Source organism: Oncorhynchus masou, chromosome 12 (assembly GCF_036934945.1).
Source record: "Oncorhynchus masou masou isolate Uvic2021 chromosome 12, UVic_Omas_1.1, whole genome shotgun sequence".
Lineage (NCBI taxonomy): Eukaryota > Metazoa > Chordata > Actinopteri > Salmoniformes > Salmonidae > Oncorhynchus > Oncorhynchus masou.
In genome coordinates, this window is record NC_088223.1 from 64965475 (window position 1) to 64976304 (window position 10830).

At 44.9% G+C, this 10830-nt stretch overlaps 1 non-coding gene across 1 annotated transcript; it reads left to right on the forward strand.

The window, feature by feature from the left end:
- Positions 1–421: 421 nt before the first annotated feature.
- Positions 422–497, forward strand: trnaa-ugc (transfer RNA alanine (anticodon UGC)). Its single transcript has one exon. It is a non-coding gene; the product is annotated as a tRNA-Ala (tRNA).
- The last annotated feature ends 10333 nt before the right edge of the window (positions 498–10830 follow it).

The following is a 10830-nucleotide window of genomic DNA, read 5'->3' on the forward strand; positions in this document are numbered from 1 at the left end:
ATGGAAACTCTCTTGGTGGATAGTGTGGTCTACAGTTTATCGTGAGGTAATCTAACTCAGACGAGCAATACCTCAAGACTTCTTTCGTTTTAGACATTGCACATCAGCTGTTATAGACAAATAGACACACACCCCCATGCCTCGTCTCATTGCTACTTTGTCCTGCCAATGCACGGAAAACCCAACCAGCAAGTATATTATCCGTATCGTTGTTAAGCCACGACTCGGTGAAACATAAGACGTTACATTTTGTAATGTCCCGCTGGTAGGATAGTCTTGATCGTAGATCATACAGTTTATTTTCCAGTGATTGCACGTTGGCCAATAGTATGGATGGTAGAGGCAGTTTACCCACTCACCGACGAATTCTCACAATGCATCCCAACCTCCGCCCCCTGTATTTCCTTCTTTTCTTCACGTGGGTCCTGTGTGGCTCAGTCGGTAGAGCATGGCGCTTGCAACGCCAAGCGTCGTGGGTTCGATTCCCACTGGGACCACCCATATGTAAAAGTAGTGGCCCCAGCCGACTTGTAAGTCGCTTTGGACAAAAGCGTCTGCTAAATGGGATATATTATTATTATTATATTATTCTTCACGTGAATGACGGGATTTGGGCCTGGTCTCGGGGAAGCACCATATCCTTCGCATCTGACTCATTAAAGAAAAAATCTACGGCCAGTTTGCGGTGAGTAATCGCTGTTCTGATGTCCAGAAGCTCTTTTAGGTCATAAGGGTGGGTAGCAACAACATTATGTACAAAATAAGTACCAACAATGTGAAAAAAATAACATAATAGAATAGTTGGTTAGGAGCCCGTAAAACGGCAACCATCCCCTCCGGCGCCATTATATCCAAACTAAAATTCATGTACTGCAGAACAAGGCAGTTTGACATCAAAATAAAAAACTGCTTGCGACAACATTTGTACAGTGTAATTTTGATTACACCTGCTCTGCGTGGTACAGTGGTCTGCTTACAAAACTGAAGAACAAGATGCAGGTTGTGCAAAACAACCTCATGAGGTATCTGCTTAAAATGTATGTAGGATTATCATTTGAGCCAGTTTGATAGAGCAGGAAAATAATCCTGCAGCAAAAGGAAATGTGAATTATTATATGGATTATAATTAATAGACATTTTTGTAGGGGTTGATACATTTTCTGTTTGGGCAAATCAAGTCTGAAATGTCAAAGTGGAAATTACAAACTTTAAAAGCCTTTTTAAAACTCAAATGCAATACAGGTTTGCATTTCCTGCACAATAAAAGAGTTATCAAATTAAGATCCTACATTTGTACCCAATCAGAACACATATCGGAGGAAATTCATTCCAAGCAGTGGGTCGGTTGTCTACAGCTCACAATGAAACAGCTGAAGCTTAACCTCATGTACAACATCATTAGTGGTACTGCCCCTAACTACTTAGGCTCAAAAATAGCTATGGTTCATACTCAACATGGCCATAACGTGACTCGTGATTTTTTAGTTATACTATTTGGATTTTGAATACAGCACTGTTGGGAAGGGCTTGCAAGTTAAGCATTAAGCTTGTTCTTCTACACTGGCATTATTTTGTGGAATAGTCTTCCACTGCCTATTAAACTGTACCAGTCCAAGGGTGTTTTCAAAGGACAGGTCAGAGGTCATCTTAGGAGAAGGTTCAGTGTCTCTTAGCGTCACTGACAGGCATTTATGCCCCTTTTACATCAGAAATGGGAAGGCAGAGGTCTGGCCCAGAAGCCATCTTAGCTGCGATCTAAGTACTATTCATAAAGATATAGATTTATTGATGTATAAAGTATTTAGAGTCCAGGAGGACAAATTATGATATTAGGAGAGGTTGATTGTATATGTTCTTTTTTATTTATATATTCTATGCTGTGTGATACAGTTTTTACTTTAGCGATTACTGTTGTTTTTGTGTGTCTTGTCTGTATTGTGTGTATTCCATCAGGGACATGTTGGAAACGGGTTATCCTCTGAGTTGTACTCAGTGCATATTTTTTCCCAATCATTCACGAATCATAGCCTCTTTCTGACGTCTAAACCACAGCTTCTCTCTTCTGACAGCCAACTCTGCATATAGTGCCTTCAGAAAGTATTCATACCCCTTGACTTATTCCTTTTTGTTTTATTACAGCCTAAATTCTAAATGGATTAAATATATGTTTTTTTCTCACCCATATACACACAATACCCCATAATGACAAAGTGAAAACATGTTTGTTTTTTGTTTTTTCAGATTTATTGACAATTAAATACAGAAATATCTAATTTACATAAGTATTCACAGCACTTTGCTATGACACTCCAAATTGAGCTCCGATGCATCCAATTTCCTTTGATCATCACTTGAGATGTCACGACAACTTGATTGGAGTCTACCACTGGCCAATTCCATTATTTGGACATGATTTAGAAAGAAACTCACCTGTCTATATAATGTCCCACAGTTCACAATGCATGTCAGAGCAGAAACTATACCATGATGTCCAAGGAACTGTCCGTAGATCACCATGATATAATTGTGATTAGGCATATATCTGGGAAAGGGTATAAAACAATTTTGAGAGAGTTGAAAGGTTCCAAGAGCACTGTAGTCTCCATAATTGGGAAATTGAAAAAATATGTAACTACCCAGACTCTGCGTAGAGCTGGCCATCTGACCAAACTGAGCAACCGGGTAAGAAGGACCTTGCTCCGGGTGGTGACCAAGAAACCTATGACGCCTCTGAAAGAACTACAGAGTTCCTTGGCTGAGATTGGAGAAACTGCCAGAAGTACAACAGTCTCAACAGCACTTCATCAGTCTGGGTTTTATGGGAGTGGCCAGATGGAAGCCACTCCTGAGAAAAAGGCCAATGACAGCAAGCCTGGAGTTTGCGAAAAGTCACGTGAAAGACTCAGAGCATAAGGCAAAAGATTCTGTGGTCTGTTGAGACAAAAAAAATGTACTCTTTGGTCTGCATGCAAAGCGCTTTGGCCTGAATGAATATTCAGCTCATCATCCATCTAACACCATCCCTACCGTGAAGCATGGTGGTGGAAGCATCATGCTATGGAGATGATTTTCAGTGGCAGGGACTGTGAGACTGGTAAGGATAGAGAGAACAATGAATGGAGCCAAATACAGGCAAATCCTTGATGAGAACCTGCTTCAGAGTGCAAACGACTGTCATGCATAGGTGTAATAGGTGGCAGGGAAGTCAGGCGCAGGAGAGTCAAATGGAGTGTAAAATGGAGTCTTTTAATAAAGTCCACGGAGTATGCTCCATAACACTAAATGTACAAAAACAAACAAACATGGGTACGAGGACCCGACGCGCACCTATACAACAATCACACTATACTGACAATAAAACAATCTCTGACAAAGACATGAGGGGAAACAGAGGGTTAAATACACAACAGGTAATGAATGGGATTGAAAACAGGTGTGTGGGAAGACAAGACAAAACCAATGGAAAATGAAAAAAGGATCAATGATGGCTAGAAGACCGGTGACGTCGAACGCCGAGCACCGCCCGAACAAGGAGAGGCAACGACTTCGGCAGAAGTCGTGACAGTACCCCCCCTGACGCGCGGCTCCAGCTGCGCGTCGACACCGGCCTCGGGGACGACCCGGAGGGCAAGGTGCAGGGCGATCCGGATGGAGACGGTGGAATTCTGATAACATGGAAGGATCTAACACGTCCTCCACCGGAACCCAGCATCTCTCTTCCGGCCCGTACCCCTCCCAGTCCACGAGGTACTGAAGGCCCCTCGCCCGACGTCTCGAATCCAAAATGGATCGAACAGAATACGCCGGAACCCCCTCGATGTCTAGAGGAGGCGGAGGAACATTACGCACTTCAGCCTCCTGGAGCGGGCCAGCCACCATCGGCCTGAGGAGAGACACATGGAACGAGGGGTTAATACGGTAATGAGTGGGTAGTTGTAACCTATAACATACCTCGTTCACTCTCCTCAGGACTTTAAACGGCCCCACAAACCGCGGACCCAGCTTCCGGCAGAGCAGGCGAAGGGGCAGGTTTCGGGTCGAGAGCCAGACCCTGTCCCCTGGTGCGAACACTGGGGCTCACTGGTCTGCGCCAACACACGCTGAAGGTGGACCTCAGGTCTCCTCAGCGTGCTGAAACCAATTGTCCACCGCAGGGGCCTCGGTCTGGCTCTGATGCCAAGGAGCCAGAACCGGCTGATACCCTAATACACATTGAAAGGGAGAAAGGTTAGCGGAGGAGTGACGTAGCGAGTTCTGAGCCATCTCTGCCCAGGGCACGAACTTCGCCCACTCCCCCGGCCGATCCTGGCAATAAGACCGCAGAAACCTACCCACATCCTGGTTAACTCTCTCCACCTGCCCATTACTCTCGGGGTGAAAATCTGAGGTAAGACTAACCGAGATCCCCAGACGCTCCATGAACGCCTTCCAGACCCTTGATGTGAACTGGGGACCCCGATCAGACACTATATCCTCAGGAACCCCATAGAGCCGGAAAACGTGTGTAAACAGGGCCTCTGCAGTTTGTAAGGCCGTAAGGAGACCGGGCAAAGGGAGGAGACGACATGACTTTGAAAACCGATCCACAACGACCAGGATCGTGGTGTAACGCTGTGAAGGTGGAAGATCAATCAAAAAATCCACCGACAGGTGTGACCACGGCCGTTGAGGAACGGGTAGAGGTTGTAGCTTACCTCTGGGCAGGTGTCTAGGAGCCTTGCACTGGGCGCACACCGAGCAGGAAGAAACATAAATCCTCACGTCCTTAGCTAAAGTGGGCCACCAGTATCTCCCGTCAAGACAGCGCATCGTCCGACCTATCCCAGGATGACCAGAGGAGGGTGACGTGTGAGCCCAATATATCAATCGCTCGCGGACAGCAGACGGAACATACAGACGATCAGCTGGACACTCAGGGGGAGAAGGCTCTGCACGTGACACCCGCTCAATGTCCGCGTCCACCTCCCACACTACAGGCGCCACCAGACACGAAGCTGGGAGTATGGGAGTGGGATCCATGGACCGCTCCTCTGTGTCATACAGCCGAGACAATGCGTCTGCCTTAACGTTCTGGGAGCCTGGTCTGTAAGAAAGAGTAAACACAAAACGAGTGAAAAACATGGCCCACCTTGCCTGGCGAGATTCAATCTCTTCGCCTGCCGGATATACTCCAGATTGCGGTGGTCAGTCCAGATGAGAAAAGGGCGTTTAGCCCCCTCAAGCCAATGCCTCCACACCTTCAAAGCTTCTACGACAGCTAACAGCTCTCGGTTCCCCACATCATAGTTTTGCTCCGCCGGGCTGAGCTTCTTCGAAAAGAAAGCACAGGGGCGAAGCTTCAGTGGCGTACCCCGAACGCTGAGAGAGCACTGCCCCTATCCCAGCTTCGGATGCGTCCACCTCCACTATGAATGGCAAAGAGGGATCCGGATGAGCCAGCACAGGCACCGAGGTAAACAGAGTCTTCAGGTGCTCTAAAGCCCTGTTCGCCTCAGCCGACCACTGTAAGCGCACCGGGCCCCCCTTTAGCAGTGAGGTAATGGGAGCTGCCACCTGACCAAAACCCCGGATAAACCTCCGGTAGTAATTGGAAAACCCCAAAAAACGCTGCAACTCCTTTACCGTGGTTGGAGTCGGCCAATTACGCACGGCTGTAATGCGGTCGCTCTCCATCTCCACTCCTGAAGTGGAAATCCGATGCCCTAGGAAGGAGATGGATTGTTGGAAAAACAAGCATTTCTCAGCCTTGACATATAGATCATGCTCCAACAGGCGACCAAGCACCCTGCGCACCAGGGACACATGCTCGGCGCGTGTAGCAGAGTATATCAGAATATCATCGATATACACCACTACACCCTGCCCGTGCAGGTCCCTGAAGATCTCATCTACAAATGATTGGAAAACTGATGGAGCATTCATCAACCCATATGGCATGACCAGGTACTCATAATGACCTGAGGTGGTGCTAAATGCCGTCTTCCACTCATCACCCTTCTTAATACGCACCAGATTGTACGCACTCCTGAGATCCAATTTTGTGAAAAAACGTGCCCCGTGCATTAACTCAATAATCGTATTGATCAGAGGTAGCGGGTAACTATATTTCACTGTGATTTTATTAAGACTTCGATAATCAACGCACAGGCGTAAACCGCCATCCTTTTTTTCACAAAAAAGAAACTCGAAGAGACGGGTGAAATGGATGGCTGAATGAACCCCTGATGCAGGGATTCAGAGACATATGTCTCCATAGCCTCCGTCTCCGCTTGCGACAGAGGATACACGTGACTCTTGGGATATGCAGCGTCTACCAGGAGATCTATCACACAATCCCCCCGTCGATGGGGTGGTAATTGAGTCGCCTTCTTTTTACAGAAGGCGAGAGCCAAATCGGCATATTCGGGGGGAATGCGCACGGTGGAGACCTGGTCTGGACTTTCCACCATAGTAGCACCAACGGAAACCCCTAAACACCTACCTGAGCATTTTCGCGACCACCCCGTGAGAGCCCTCTGTGGCCAAGAAACAGTGGGGTTATGACAAACTAACCAGGGTAGGCCTAGCACCACAGAATACGCAGGAGAATCAATAAGGAAAAGACTAATCTTCTCCTTGTGACCCTCCTGCGTTATCATACACAAAGGTGCGGTTACCTCCCTGATAAACCCTGACCCTAATGGTCGACTATCTAAGGCATGAATAGGGAAAGGCATATCCACAGGAACAATAGGGATCCCTAAACTATGAGCTAGACTTTTATTAATGAAATTCCCAGCCGCACCTGAATCTACTCGCGCCTTGTACTGGGAATGCAGTGAAAAATCAGGAAAAGAGACAGAGACAAACATTAGTGCAGCAGAGGGCTCTGTATGAGAATGGTGCCTACTCACCTGGGGTGACGCCAGAATGCCCTGCCTGCCCTCTCTATTCCCAGAGGAACCAACCCGGCACCGACCAGCAGTGTGCTCTCTGCGACCTTGAATGGTGCTCGAGCGGGAACCCCCTCCGGTCTCCCTGCGCACCATCCCTCCCAATTCCATAGGTTCGGGAGGGAGGGTGCGGGAGGATGGAACAACCAGACCATGATCTCAACGTCCACGAGTAGCCAGCATGTTGTCCAGCTTGATGGACATGTCCACCAGCTGGTCAAAGGTGAGGGTGGTGTCTCTACAGGCCAGCTCCCGACGGACGTCCTCGCGTAGACTACAACGGTAATGGTCGATCAGGACCCTGTCGCTCCATCCAGCGCCGGCAGCCAAAGTCCTAAACTCCAAAGCAAAATCCTGTGCACTCCTCGTCTCCTGCCTCAGATGATAGAGAAGCTCACCCGCTGCTTTGCCTTCAGGTGGGTGATCGAATACTATCCGGAATTGGCGGGTGAACTCCTCAAAATGGTCCAGCACCGCATCCTCCCTACTACACACAGCGCTGGCCCATTCCAGGGCTTTCCCGGTGAGGCATGAGGCGTAACTCTTCTCACGGTCAGATGGTACTGGGGAGGCTGTGGCTAGATACAAGTTCAAGGAGAGGCAAGTCGTGACAGCGACCTTAGACTGGGGCGAAGATTTATGTTCCAACTGGACAATGCATTCATGTTCCAACCCCAAGCATTCAGCCAAAGCAACGCTGGAATCGTTTCAGAACAAGAATGTGAAAGTCCTTGAGTGGCCCAGCCAAAGCCCAGTCTTGAATCCCTTTGAACATTTGTGGAAAACCTTGAAGATTGCTGTTCACCGCCACTCCCCATGTAACTTAACAGAGCTTGAGAAAATCCCCAAATCGATATGTGCAAAGCTTATACAGACATACCCAAGATGACTCAAAGCTGGTTAACTAAAGAGAGAGACCGGTTAACTAAGAGAGAGATCGGTCAACTAAAGAGAGAGATCAGTTGACTAATGAAAGAGACCAGTTAACTAAAGAGAGAGCTCCGTTAACTAAAGAGAGAGACCAGTTAACTAAAGAGATAGACCGGTTGAAGACCAGTTATGATGCCTTGACTAAAGAGAGAGGCCGGGTTCAGCTCTGTGTGCTCGGTGAGTTGTAATGTATCTGAAAAGGGAGAGCACAAGAGTAAACAACAGTCATTGATTCACCAGCTTAGAATCCTTAAAAATCTTTTTGATATAATGGATAATTCACTAATAGGTTTGTGTGTCAATATGGACATGAGTGCTCATTTCCAGTGCTCTGCTATGCTGCTCTTCATCAGGGAAGGAGGTATTTCAACTCCAGTTGGTATTACATCTCTACTGAGACTAAATCCTGGGAGGACAGTAGAAAAAACTGTAAGGGGAGAGGAGCAAACCCAGTTATCATAAACAGCAAAGAAGAGAATGTGAGAGTGAAAGAAGAGAAATAAGGGGTGGGGTGGGGGAGGAACTGGAATTAGTCTAGTACTGTTGATGGCAGTATGCTGATGTTTTTTTCATGCTAATATATTTTTCTGCCAATATGCTAGGAATTTATCAATGGATTCCAAAAGAAGAGATACTGGATTGGTCAGACTGACAAAGATAAGGAATTGGCCACGAAATGGGTGGATGGCACACCATTGACCATAGGGTAACACAATTATTTTAGTGTCACATTTGCCTACTGAAGAATACGTACAAAAATCCATGAATGGACATTGACATTCTGAGTGTATTGTGTGTTTATAGGTTCTGGTGAGACTAGTTATGAGGACTACTGAGATGGAAACTGCTTTCTCTGGTGGTCCGTTAAAGAGATGGAATGATGCATCTGAGTAATCTCCTGGATCTGTGAGAAAGTAGATTGCCTGTAAGCCTAACTCTTACACCAAACCCACAAGAAGTCATTAATAAAAAATATAAAAAATCATTATAAATTAACGATATACAGTGCCTTCGGAAAGTATTCAGATCCCTTGACGTTTTCCATGTTTTGTTAGGTTAAAGCCTTATTCTTAAATTGATTAAATTGTTTTTCCCTCATCAATCTACACACAATAGAAATATTTGCTAATTTATTAAAAATAAAACACAGAAATATCCCTTTGGAAAACCCTTTTTGGTTCCAAGTATAACCATTTTGAGTTCCGTGTAGAACCCTTTCCAAGGGAACCCCAACAACCCCCAACCAGATGGAACCCCAACAAGTTCTACCTGGAACCAAAAAGGGTTCTCCTATGGGAACAGCCGAAGAACCCTTTTGGAACAACCCTTTTCCAATGAGTACACTGAATGCTAGCACAGCATATTATGGTCTGACACATTTATTAACAGTATTATATGCTAATAATGATATGTCCCTCTAACTATCATGTATGCATTTCTTACAAATGCCATTTAATGTTGAATGAGCTATTACTATTATCTCTTACTGACAAATAACAGCAGATTCACTTTTCTTTCATGATACTTTCCTGTTGTGCTTTTATCATGAACCATATTTACAGTATATATCGAATTCACTGTCACATTATCAAGTAAAACGGCTTAACCATTTGTTGTTTCATGACTTGCGGAAGACTTTAAATAGATAAAGATATCCTTTTCACTTGAGTTCACTGATCGGTAGTGTTCCTTCACTAACTGTGTGTCTGAAGCCTGGCACGTGGCGATAACAAACTGGTGTTCCATGTCTACCAGTGTACATATCTAAAACAGAGATGTAGTGATAGAGATCTGCAGGTTGGTGCAGGACAAAGACCAACATACACCTAAAGTATTATTGTAGAGAACACGCATCAGTACATTATTTTACACAGTATCATATCATATAGAAGCCATACAGAATTTATCTGCTTATATTATTGGAAATTGGCCAATGATCAGAGCCAATAATTAGATTTGAGGTTCTTGTGCATTTTTAAATAAATAATGTGATTTTCATGTAAATGGGTGCCAGTCAAGCTATATACAGTATTAAAAACGACAGTGCCCAGATTAAGGGATGAACAGAGTTTATGAGACAATACCATATTTCAACAGACAGATATTGGCAGATGTTGCTCCAGTCTATTAATAAACAAATCAGAATTAAAATGTACATTCTTAAAAGACATACATTGAGTTGTGCAGACTTTGTGCAATACTGTATACATGTATATTTCTTATAGACCCTGCGTCGCCACTAGCGTTTTACACTGTGCACATCATCAATTATTAGTGTTTCGACTTGCGTCTCTCTTGAAAACTGCAAGTAGCTCTGATGTGTTTCAGCCTTTCACTGATCTGCTATAAGAGGGCTACAGAATACAGCATAAAAATGTTTTATTGTGTACCAACATACTGTACATAAGCAAAGATTTCAAGCTTACTGATCTGAAGCGTTATTACTTCAAAACAGAAAACACAGTTGTTTTTTAAAAGACCAGCCCTTCATTTGACATCTATGACTGATTTCTTCACTTAGGTTGTCAGAGCTGTGGTTCAGTTACTATCCCCAGGTGGCTTTATGACACAAACAGTTTTTCTTCTTCGTACAAAAAATGTAACAAATGACTTGGTTAAATACAGGGAATACTTTAGTTGAAGGCGTATACATAACTGTGTCATTATGCCTACATAAGTGTGTCATCATGACACTTGACATTACCAGTCATGACACTTGACATTTTGCTCCATTTGTTAAATGCACAAAGGCATTAAGAAGTGGAGATTGGAGCATTAAGTACATAGCTGGTCATATGGATTAAGTCCATGAATTCTAATAAATGTTTGCCAATGCTAATTGGTGATTACGTCATTTGGAGTTATAATGACAGTATGTTTACCCCCTCTAAATCAAGAGAATTGACCTTTGCATACGCCTGTCTCAAGAACAGTACTCTCTGGCAAGGTTTACTAATTTGCCAAATTA